General features: G+C 38.7%; 1 non-coding gene across 1 annotated transcript; it reads left to right on the forward strand.

Annotated features, from left to right (window-relative positions):
• LOC148211852 (small nucleolar RNA R71) lies at positions 1–107 on the forward strand. Its single transcript, XR_015790593.1, has one exon. It is a non-coding gene; the product is annotated as a small nucleolar RNA R71 (small nucleolar RNA).
• Positions 108–11,141: the final 11,034 nt, after the last annotated feature.

The following is an 11,141-nucleotide window of genomic DNA, read 5'->3' on the forward strand; positions in this document are numbered from 1 at the left end:
AAGCCGTGGTTCGGACATTTCCTGATTAGTTCTTTAAATCTTTCCCACGCCTCGTGAACAGGTTCACGATCATACTGTCTAAAGGAGATGATCTCCTCTCTGATATCAGCGTGGCGAGTAGGTAGGAAGAATTTTGTTAAGAACTTCTCCACTAACGACCCCCATGTGGTGATGGATCCCGGTGGAAATGCATTGAGCCATGCTCTAGCTTGGTCCTTCAAAGAAAATGGAAAAAGTGTTAGTCTCAGAGCATTGTCTGTTATACCAGGTAATCGAAATGCATTTGCAATTTGAATGAATGATTTTAGATGATCATGTGGATCCTCATGTTCCTGCCCTCCAAAATGTCCAATTGTCTGCAACATTTGGAACATCATTGGTTTAAGCTCAAAGTTTGCGTGGGCTGGAATAGGGTTGACTATCCTTGAATCAAAGTTCTGAAAAGCCGTGGCGGCATATTCTCGCATTGCCATCTGGATATGGTTGAATTCATCATTTCTTGCATGATCCCTCATATTACCGTTAACAGCAGGTGGATCAACCGGATCACGAGGTGGAATATCTGCCATTGATGTGCTCGTACTTTCTACCTCACTTTCAGGACTGATTTCACCTTCTCTCTCTTTTTGCTTTTCTAGTTGTTTTCAAAGTCTTTGCTCCTTTCGAGTTTTTCGAAGGGTCCGCTCAATCTCAAGGTCAAGGGGTAGAAGAAAAGATCTTGTGCTCATGCACTTTAACTTACCCCTGTGAGATAAACGACCAAAAATATAGAACAAAAACGGTGGATGGAAATTACACCCAACAACAATTCACAAAAATAAAAACTAAAAGAATTTGAAAATAATTTTAAAATTAAAGTCCCCGGCAACAGCGCCAAAAACTTGACTGTGGTTATGTTGAACGCACGCACTAAGCGTGGTAACAATTATATAGATGCAAGCGCACACCTGTCAGAGTAATATAAAATGGATGGAGTATCCAAGTATCGATCCTCAAGGACTTCTAAATAATTTCCAAACTCTAAAGTTTTAAAGAATAGTGAATGTTGAAATGGGTGATTCTTGTAAAATGGGAAGTGGTCACAAATAATGGTTTTGGATTTGGGATTTGGACTTATAATGATAAAACCTAGCCCGAATTACTTCAAGTTAGCCAACAAAGAATCAAGGATATGCCAAGGACAATATGCATTTTACTTTAGAAACCAACGACTACGCTTCTCACTTGACTTATGTCTAAGCAAGTTCAAAGTCCTAAGACATTCCCTAATATGTCTATTATGAGAGATATCTTAGTTTTAGGATGGAAATAGTCGCAACCTCGGGTTAAGGTCCTATGTCTAGGCTACTTAAGCGGAACCCTTATGTCTAAGGCGCTCCTCTCCTCGATTTAACCACTCAACAATGCAAATAAGCAACCTTTTCAGTATTGACTTGTTAAGACTTACAGTGGCCTTCTCTAAATCCTAACTTTTTGGGAAAACATGTTGAGCAATGAATGGAAAGCAAAAACACTACTTCTTAGCAACCCTTATTAGAAATAAAAGGCTAACTATCCATAATCGGGCTAGATACGGGAATTTAGAAAGACATATTGAAGAAAATACAGCAAGTAAAATGGTTGAAATTGGAATGCATGTGTGAACAACAAAAGTTAACTAACGGAGAGTTTTTATCGGGATTGAGAGCTTCGCCCTTCTCTTTCAAGCAAGGGGGAGTGTCACGTGCTCTTTCCTCCAAAAACACAACTCTCTTAACTAAAAATAAAGTAAAGGCAAAGGGAAGATAAGCAAAGTGCTGGATTTTTATAAATTTGAATAAGTAGAAAATAACTAAGTACAAATGGAAACAAAACAAAGCTCAATAACAGAATATAAAGTGCTCGGGTTTTAAAAACTAAAAGCAACTAATGGAAGCAACTCAAAAGTACTTAGAAAGCAACAAAGAAACACTAAAAATGATCAAGAGAAGGAAGCAAGGCTTGATAATTTTGGTGGAGAAGCTGCTGGAATTTATAGCTGTGCAGAATTGGTTAGGTAGGTTCTAAAACGATGGTGAATCACCCATTTCCAACTCTTTTGACTGACCAAATCGTGCTCAAGCTGATAGTAGAACACTTCTTCTACACGTATGCATCGGTTGGAACCACCAAAAAGCATGGGAAGACGCGTTTCATTAAGGGCAAAGTTGGAAGAAAAACTGTTTTCTGCAGCCTTCCCAGGCGTCTGCCGCCTCCCATGTAGGTATTTCCGACTTTTTGCTTCTTTTGATTAATTTGCACTCCCAAATGGTCCTAAAATGTCATAAATACAATATAAGCCAACCACAAACCATAATATATGAATTTTGCATGAATCGGAACTCAAACGACCGAGAAAAATCCGAAACAAAGCTGAAACATAGTAAAAACGGCATCTAAAACCTTCTTTTTACGCATGTAAACAAGTGTAATCATGATGCATCAGCCCCTGACCTTTGTACCCAAGGCCCTGACACTCACCTATTCTTCTTCCATAACATCCAAAGTCCATATATCATTTCTAGCCTCCAACCAAGATTCTAGTACCAGCTTCTTAATAAACTAATCATAACGTCTATCCACAACAAATCATCCAGTATGATTTTAATGCATCACGAATCTTAATAACAAATAATTTAACAACTAACTTGCTCATACTATAGAGAACACAGAAGCTTCAACAAATAACCTTTTAACACGCTTTAAATAACAGACTTTTCACAGATCAATTCATAAAACTTTTAAGAATACGCCCACCTACAACATATCCAACTCAATTCAGAAATTCATCCAATATTTTCACACAACCTGTTTACATACAAATTCAACCTATATATTCAACAGCTCATCAACAATAGCATTAGTTATAAGGAATTGAATCATTGCACACACAAACAACAAGCAATTCATGCTTTAAAGAACAATCACCCCTCAAGTAAGACCTACTTACCCACTCATACAGGCATCCAAGAAAAAAAACAGCATGTCAAAAACCACTTTTTAGCCATAAAAATTGATTCTAAGGGATTTTGAAGGGTTCGTTACCACAAAACTAACTTCGTATGGGTGTGGGTAACTTATTTCTAACTCGAACAAGAGTGGGCAACTTAGATCGTGCTTCGAACGAGTGTAGGCAAGTGCCAAAGGCCACTGAAATTCTGCTGTCCACGAGTTGCAGAAGGGGAGACGCACCAAATCTGCTACCGAACACTATTGTACACCAGCCTAGGTGATGAAGGTGTCGTTGTTTGAACCCAAAGCTGTCAGAAGCCGCTGCCAAAAGCTGATCTGTCACGAAGGAATGCAAAACAGCTGGAACTGTTGCGAGATGTGTGTAGGACGCAAGAGCCATCGTGAAAACAATAAAGAAATGAAGCCGCTGTCGGAATCACGCCACTATTGCACTGCCGCATGTTTGCGAGTCGTCGGACGCAGATCTGATCGAGGTTGCAGTAGAGGCATCATTCAAGGTCGTTCCTGCTACCACCATACACCACTGCTAGTTACGTCGTTTGCTGCCGTTGCTAGTGATGCCGAAGGAGGGGGCTTTGAAGAAGAATAAGAGAAAAGAGACATAGGGTTTGATTTGTTTTAATTCATTTTTCTTTAGTTTGTTTTTAAACTAAAAGCCCAATCCCCAATTTTTAAAGGAGGTCCAACTAAATAATACAATGGCCCAAAACAAAAAGTCTCAAAATCACAATAATCCAAAAGTATAAATTAAAAATCCAAAAATCCAAAAGTATAAATTAAAAATCCAAAAAAAAAAAAAACTTGGGTTTAAGATTTAATTAAAAATCTCCTACAAAAATCGAGAACTTAAATTATCTTAATCCAATGAAATTAAACTTAATTCTAATTTAGCCAAATTAGAACTCCAACTTATAAATCCAAGAATATAATTACCAGCATACGGAAAAAAATCCAAAGATCGAAATTTTATCTTAAGATAAGCTAGCCAGAGAATGCGGGACGTTACAGACTACCCACCTTAAAAAAACTTTCGTCCTTGAAAGTTCGAGGGTCGCACTACTCTAAACGTCGGGCCATTACATAACGGCTAGCAGTCCTTCACGAGTGTGTCAGCCCTAAAGGGAACACTCATCTACTCCTCAAAGTCGGGGATGAGTGAATTCTATATTGGAAAGTTATATTCCCAGCTCCCCACTCGGTCTCGTACCCAAACTTGTAGGAATGTTGAGTCGGTCACTCGGGCCACTCTCACCAATACAGATCAAAGAACGAGCCTTCACGGGCAGGATTCCATAACTCATTCAGGATTAAGAATGAGTTGTCTGGTCATCATATGAAATAGCAATCTATTAGTCAACAGTGTTATATCTAAAGATTGGCTATTTCGCAGTCCGGTCTTATACAAACTCATTGTATAGGATACCTCACTCTCACGTTTCCAGACGAATGACCTGGATCGGATCGTTTGTAACATTTACAAAGTAGGTCGTATCCATAGTGTTGTCGGGATAAGATACCCAACCTTATCCATATACTATAGACCCTTCAGGTTATTCTCAAGACATTATCTATTTGTATATCAAATATTTACCTAGTATTAATATAGCCTTAGTTACATGATAATAACCTTGGATGTTTAGTTTATTGGATTTGAATAATGCAATGTTATAAATTCAACAACAATGTGATTGAAAACGAAAACATAACTTTATTAAATATATATTTGTTTTTACTTAAATACAAACAACGAGTTTAGGGCAACACACCAGACATCTCGGTACCAGATACTTGCCCGGATCGACGAAACATTCGTCGACAGCCTACTCCAATGGCCAGAAAGACTAAGAACAACTCTATCAAAAACGATAACAGCAAGTACAGAAAGTTCCATCACGATCACGACCATGACACGGAAAATCCCTTGTCTAGCGGGGATACTTGAAGGAGTTCATCAGTGAGAGCTCTACACCCAATCGGTGGCCTAAGAAGTACAACGGCAACTGTAACTGTTCACACGAAATTTCCGGAGAAATTATATTTCGTGGAATTGAACTTTTATATTTGTAGTATGTGTTGTATAGTGGATTCAATCTCTAATCTTTATCCTCTGATTCTTTCTCTCGAACTTGATGTGAAGATTGAAATGCTTGTTCTTGAATTTGGATCGAAGTTATATGTTCTTCGAAAGTTTTCAAGTCTTCAAGTGTTCAAAGTCTTCAAGTTGGTCTTCCAATCTTCAAGTCTTTACAGAGTCTTCAATTTGGTGTAAATTCTCTCAATTCTGAAATTCTGACCCCTTAAAATGAATGAGATCCCCTCTATTTATAGAGGTTTCCATAGGCTTTGGTGGGCCATTGGGCTTGGGTAATTTTGGGCCAAGCCCAATTCTTTAAATGGATTTATTTAAATTTAAATATTAATCCACTTTATTTCATGGTAAATTGGGTTTTGGGCCAAGATTGTGAACAAATCGATTCCAAGCCCAATACTCATATGACCCAATTACATATTTTAATTGTCAGATTATCTTTAATTTTAATTTAGGGTTTATATATAATTAATCCCTAAATAAAATAGATAATGACGTGGCCGTTTATGATTGGCCCAAATTTTTTGGTTCTACATTAACCACCAAAAGCCCAAGTCCCCTAAAAAGGACGAGGGACCATAACCATCCCGACCATCTATGGAAGATTGGTTGGGGGCTACTCAGGGAACAACTGGAAAGCATCGGCCTGACAGGCCAGGAACGGTCCAACTGAAAGGATGTTAATCTTGGACCGGAAACAAGGATTGTGTTCATGAATTTAAGGAGAAAAATGACAACACGATAGGAAAAAAAAAGTTTCTTTTACTTTATTTTAAAGGCAAATCTCTAAAGATTTTCCAGAAAACACGTTCAACACAACCATAGAATCTTCCAGACTATCCTCTGAGAACGAGGGAGTGCTTGTGGGAGCACCAACTTGGAGGCAAAAGAGATTGAGATCCTTTTTTCTTAAGATAACTCTAACAGCAGGGGAAGAGAAGCCGCATCACATATGGAGGGACATTCCCTACATATTTCAACGAAGTGAAGTGTCACTATAACCTCCCCATTCCCTTGAAATTGAGCACGGGACTTATTATTTTTAATCAATAATCAATTTAATAATAGTAATTAATAATAACAATATATATAACTAATTAATCTTATTAATTTATTAATATTAAGTAATTAATTATTAATCTTATTAATAAATAATTAATCATATATTATGTAAATAATTAACATTTTATTATCTATTACCAACATAGAATAATATTCTAAAGTATTTATCTCATATAACCTATAGTTGTATTGTACATCTTATGCACATTATTTTTAACCTATACTTCTAATATGAATCCTATTCATATTAATTTTTATTTGAATCTCACTCAAATAATTTCTCTCGTAATATATAGTTTTAATTTAGAATTAACCATATATTATAAAGAATTAGCATTCATATACATAATCCCTTGAGCAATTTGAACACTTCAAATTCTTCCAAGAAACTTGATTCTGTTTTACCCGTTGTGAGCTAGCAAGGGGATTTGATGGACCTACATACGAGATTCATCGATCAAACCCATTAACCGAATTAATAACCATTTGTTAACTGTGGGTCACTCCACTAAAGACCCGCAACTGCAATCTTCTCACTACATAATATTTCCGTGTCCACGTATGTACAACCATTAAATGTAAGTCAATCCTTCACAAGTGCTCGTAACTTTAGCTGGGTAAAATTACCATTTTACCCTTGAGTTACATCCTGCTCCTTAAATACCACTACTTCTTTAATGAACAACCCGATTATGGTCTGACCAATAATCGAAAGTTTTTCTCGGGCCAATAAGAGGGTGGCACCCCTTGTTCAAGTTCCGGAGTCAACAGTTAAGGAAACACTCATCTACTCCCTTAAAGTCGGGAAGGAGTGAATCTGTTTTGTGCAGTTATATTCCCAGCTCCCCACTCGATCTCGTCCAAAAAATGGTAAGAATATTGAGTCGGCGACTCGGGCCACTCTCATCCATACAGATGGATGAGCCTTCACGGACTGGAGTCTAAAACTCAATCAGGATTGAGAATGAGTTGCCTGGTAATCGTATGAAATAACAATTTATTACTTAACGACGTTACATCTAAATATTGGCTATTTCGCGGTCCAGTCTTATACAAACTCATTGTATAGGATACCCTCACTCACATGTCTCCAAAAGAACGACCTGGATTGGGTTGTTTGTAACATTTACAAAGTGGGTCGTATCTATAATGTCGTTAGGATAAGGAACCCAACCTTATTCATATACTATAGATCCTTTAGGTTATTCTCGGGACATTATCAACATGTATATCGAGGGTATATCAAATATATACACAGTATATATACTATCCCAGTTACATGCCAATAACTTTGGATGCTTAGTTTATTGGATTTGGACAATGCAATGTTGTAAATTTAACAACAATTTGATTGAATAAGAAAACATAATTTTATTGAATATAAATTTGTTTTTACATACTTAAATTCCTAGCAGGAAGGCCTGCCGAGCCCAGACCCCTCATTACCTTCACGGATGAATAAGCCAACATTCAGCTTCAACCTCACAATGACACACTCGTGATAGTTACAGCCATCCACCATGTTCCCACTCACCGAATTTTAGTATATGGGGGGAGCTCAGTCGACGTCCTTACCACCTTGGGATGTTACGAACCTCGGATGGGATTCTACCAAGCTCAAGAGATGCCCTTCACTACTGGTCGATATCTCGTGCGAGAAGGTTTAACCGAAGGGTAGCATCGAGTTGCCGCTAACCCCGGGGGATGGCAAAGGAGCCGTGACCATGATTGAGTAGTTCGTGGTGGTGGACGATCCTTAGGCATATAATGCCATCTTGGGAAGACCAGCCATAAACAACTTCTGAGCCATCCCTTCTACCTACCACCAGGTAATGAAGTTCCCTACCTCTCACGAGATGGGATATGTGGTCGAACAACAGTGCGCCTCATAGGAGTGTTGCTCAACCGCATTGAAAGAACCTAAGTCGGTGTTAAATACAGCGAACCATCGTCAGCCACTCTCATGACCTAGTCTGAAGTATGCACCACGAACACACAATTCGAGCCCTTACTCAACTCCATGATGCTAAAACGGCCTCTACACCGAGTCACGATGTCCAGGCAACCAAAGCAACACCCAACGTAACCGCTTGGAGAAAAGAAAATAGTATCCCCTCGGCCGAAGAACTCGAGTCGTTCCCCGTCATGGACCAAAGAAATCAACCAACATGGGGACCAAGCTTCTGAATGGCAAGAAGGAACGCGTGATCAAGTTCCTCCGAGACAACGCAGACGTTTTCGCGTAGTCCCATGATGACATGCCCAGAATCAACCCTTCTATCGTCGTCCACCAGCCGAATGTTGACCCTGAGGCTAAGCCAGTCTATCAGAAGAAAAGAGCTATAGATATCGCTCGGAACGCCGCCACGGTTGAAAATTTTGGCATGATGCTTAAAGTCGACTTCATCCGAGAGGTTCAATACCCCGACTGGCTGTCTAATGTGGCCCTCATAAAAAAAGGCAAATGGGAAGTGGCGGATGTGCATTTACTTTACCAATCTGAACAAGACTTGCCCGAAGGATAGCTTCTGGTTGCCAAGAATCGACCAGCTCGTAGATGCCACCGCTGGAAATAAGCTACTTACATTCATGGATGCATATTCGGGGTATAACCAGATTAAGATGCAACCATGATACCAAGAACACACCTCATTCATTACTGAACAGAGCTTGTTCTGATACAGGGTCACGTCATTCAGACTAAAGAATGTGGGGGCCACCAATCAAAGGATGGTGACCAAAACGATGAAGGTCTACGTTGACGACATGCTCGTCAAGGACCGCACTGCTGTGTAGGACAAAGATGACTTAGTGAAGGCCTTATAAGTCATGAGAAGTTATGACATGAAGCTTAACTCGATGAAGTGTGCCTTCGGGGTCACATCAGGTAAATTCCTAGACTTCATAGATCATCAACAAGGATTTGAAGCAAATCCTGAGAAAACCGGGTATCCTAGATATGAAATCCCCGACTAACCTTAAACAGCTTCAATGCCTGAACGGGAAGATCGCTACACTAAACAAATACGTCATGAAGTCCACAGACAAGTGCTTATCGTTTTTCAAGATCCTAAGAAAAGAGGGTAAGTTTGAGCGGGCAGATGAGTCCGAGCAAGCCTTTGCGTAGCTAAAAGCATGTTTAGCATCTGCGCCCTTCCTTGCCAAGCCAAATTTGGGGGACGACTGTTCGTTCCACTAACAACTTGCGTGAAAACGGGTGTAAGTATACACCAAAATCTACAGTTGTAGTATAAAAAAGAACAAGGTCATATCCATAGTGACTAAGACTATACTTTAAAATAGTAAATCAGAATACCAAAAACCAAAATAAAATTAAGTTGTTTAAAAAGGGTCAAAATGCTGTAAAGGAAATCAATAAAAATAGTAAGTGGCTCACAACTGAATTCCAAATGAAAGACTTGGGAGACGCTCAGTTTGTTCTGGGGATTCAAATAATAAGGAATCGTAAGAGTAAAACGTTAGCCTTTATCAGGCAACTTATATCGACAAAATGCTTGTCAGATATTAGATGCAGAATTCCAAGAAAGGTATACTACCTTTCAGACATGGAATCTATCTGTCTAAGGAACATTGTCCTAAGACACCTCAAGAAGTTGAGGATATGACACGCATTCCCTATGCTTCAGTAGTGGGCAGCCTGATGTATGCCATGTTGTGTACTAGGCATGACATTTGCTATGTAGTAGGGATTGTTAGTAGGTATCAATCCAATCCAGGATGTGATCATTGGACTGCCGTTAAGGGTATCCTCAAGTATCTTAGGAGAACGAGGAACTATATGCTTGTGTATGGCGCTAAGGATTTGATCCTTACAGGATACACTTACTCTAATTTCTAAAGTGATAAGGATTCGAGGAAATTCACTTTGAGATCAGTGTTCACTCTTATGGAGGAGCTATAGTATGGAGAAGCTATAGTATGGCGGAGCATCAAAAAAGGATGCCTCGCATACTCCACAATGAAGGCCGAATATGTTGCCGCAGTGGCAAATTCTAAAGAACCCCGAAGTGAAAAAGAGGCAAGCACATCGAGAGGAAGTATCACTTGATACAAGAAATGGTGCAACGAGGGGACGTGATCGTCACGAAGATCGCTTCGGAGCATAACATTGCTGATTTATTTACAAAGGCTCTAATAGCTAAAGTGTTCGAGGGCCATCTAGATAGTCTAGGCCTACGAGATATGTAGAATATAGTCTAAGGCAAGTGGGAGACTTGTAAAGGGTATAATGTATGCCCTAGTTTATTGTATTTGTACTTTATTGAACAACCCACTTGTTGGTTCGGTATGACAACCCTAGAGGGAGGGGGGGGTGAATAGGGTTTAATTCAACTTTGTAAACTTTTTACTACGGTGGGCCCAAATTTAAACAAATAAGTAAACTTTTTAGGAACAATTAATTTTATCACAATTTAAACAATAAATTAGAAATACAAACACCTTAATTAATTTCACCACCCAAATAATTCAAATATAAACATTGAGCATAAATATGAATAACAAATTCGAACAATTAATTTTATTCAATTTGTAATAAAGAAAATTAATTGCAAAAATTAAATAGAGTAGGGTTAGAGAAAATGACACCGGAAATTTTATAGTGGTTCGGCAACAACCGGCTTACTCCACTCCCCAAGCGCCTCTTGAGTATTCGATTAAGAAACTTTGACTCTTTCCACGGTAGGAGTCAAACCGGTATAAAACCTTATTTTTCCGGGACCAAGAAAAAACCCGATCCTTTCCACGATTCAGGATCAAACCGTTACAAATGCTCTTTTTAGGACTCAAGAGCAACCCTTACAAAGGATATGAAATTTGAGACCGAACTTACAAACTCTCTCAAATAGTGGGTATACAAATATTTGCTCACAAATTTGTAAGAAAAAATTATGACAAATAAAAGCCCTCAAATTGGCTAAAAGAAATAAAATTGGAAGCTCAAATATCTCTCAAATAAAAAATCTCCCTCAATAATATA

The sequence above is a fragment of the Momordica charantia genome (genome assembly GCF_013281855.1).
Source record: "Momordica charantia cultivar OHB3-1 chromosome 4 unlocalized genomic scaffold, Mcharantia_2.0 BLBB01000004.1, whole genome shotgun sequence".
Lineage (NCBI taxonomy): Eukaryota > Viridiplantae > Streptophyta > Magnoliopsida > Cucurbitales > Cucurbitaceae > Momordica > Momordica charantia.